The sequence below is a fragment of the Chrysochloris asiatica genome, unplaced genomic scaffold (assembly GCF_000296735.1).
Source record: "Chrysochloris asiatica unplaced genomic scaffold, ChrAsi1.0 scaffold00007, whole genome shotgun sequence".
Taxonomy (NCBI): Eukaryota; Metazoa; Chordata; class Mammalia; order Afrosoricida; family Chrysochloridae; genus Chrysochloris; species Chrysochloris asiatica.
The window spans coordinates 8,624,801-8,626,504 of NW_006408525.1; positions in this window are offsets into that span (position 1 = coordinate 8,624,801).

The window sequence follows — 1,704 nt, forward strand, 5'->3', positions numbered from 1 at the left end:
GATTCCTCTATACCAAAAATGACAGCACTGAAAAGGACATTAAGAAAGTAATACCATTTATAATAATTGCCCAAAGAATGAAAAACCTAGGAATAAATGTAACCAGAGAAACAAAGGACCTATACAAAGAAAACTAAAAAACACAACTATAAGAAACTAAAAGAGACCTACCAAAATGGAAGAATGTACCATGCTTCTGGATAGGAAGACTTAACATTGTGAAAATATCAATACTGCCCAAAGCAATGTACACATATAATGCAATCCCAATCCAGATTCCAACTACATTCTTCCAAGAGATGGAAAAAACTATTACAAACTTTATATGGATAGGAAAGAGACCCAGGATAAGCAAAGCACTGCTTAAGAAGAAAAATAATGTTGGAAACCTCTCACTCCCTGACTTCAAAATTTATTACATGACTACAGTGGTCAAAACAGCTTGGTACTGCTACAATGAAAGTTACATTGATCAATGGAACAGAAACGAGAATCCAGAAATTAACCCATCCACATACAGCCAACTGATTTTTGACCAAGTACCTAAATATATCTCATGGGGAGGTGATAGTCTCTTCAACAGATGGTGCTGGCAGAACTGGAAAGTGATAAGCAAAAGATTGAACTAAGACCTTCACCTCACACCTTACACAAAAACCAACTCAACATGGATTAAAGACCTAAATGTGAATCCCAGAATTATAAAGGCAGCAGGGGCGACTGGGTTGTAGTGAGACGCTTTGGGTTGCACTTGTAGGTCTCTTAAGTTGGTCGACCCTGCCTCAAAGCCATGATCCAATAGCTAGGCTAGGACGGCGCTGGCGCGTCCGGGCTAAGTAGGACAGTCTGGCCTGCTCCTACAGTCTCTTCCCTTTAGGCAGCGTCTCCCCATAGACCTGGTCTCCAGACACTGCTCACCCCGCCGCTCCGTGGTCTGGGTTTCATTTAACACCTCCACCAGGTCTGCGCAGTTGTGGCACATCGTTTAACCGCCGCCCTCCATGATAGAAGCCCTCGTGATGATTGGGACATACTAAAAATTTTAAACTTACATCCATCAAAATATTTCACCAGAAGAGTAAAAAGGGAACCCACAGAATGGGAAAAAATCTTTTGCAATGACACATCAGACAAGGGACTAATTTCTAAAATATATACGAAACTACAACACCGCTACAAGAAAGAGACAAATAACCCAATTAAAAAATGGGCACAGGACATGAACAGACACTTTACCAAGGAGGAGATCCAGGCAGCCAACAAACATATGAAGAAATGTTCATGATCACTAGGCATTGTTGTTGTTGTTAAGTGCCATCGAGTTGGTTCTGATCCATAGAGACCCTGTATCGGGTTTCCAAGGAGCAGCTGGTGAGCTTGAACTGCCAACCTTACAGTTCAAACGGCTTTGCAGTCTGGCACATTAACCCATAATGCCACACTAGGCATTAGAGGGATGCAAATCAAAACAGCAATGAGATATCATCGCACACTAGCAATAACAGCAAAGATAAAAAAAAGTAGAGGACAATAAATGCTGATGGAGATGTGGAGAGACTGGTACACTCCTGCATTGCTGGTGGAACTGCAAAATGGTCCAACCTCTCTGGAAAGCAATATGGCGTTTCCTCAGAAGGTTGAAAATAGAAATACCTTATGATCCAGCAATTCCTCTACTTGGTATTTACCCACCAGAAATACGAG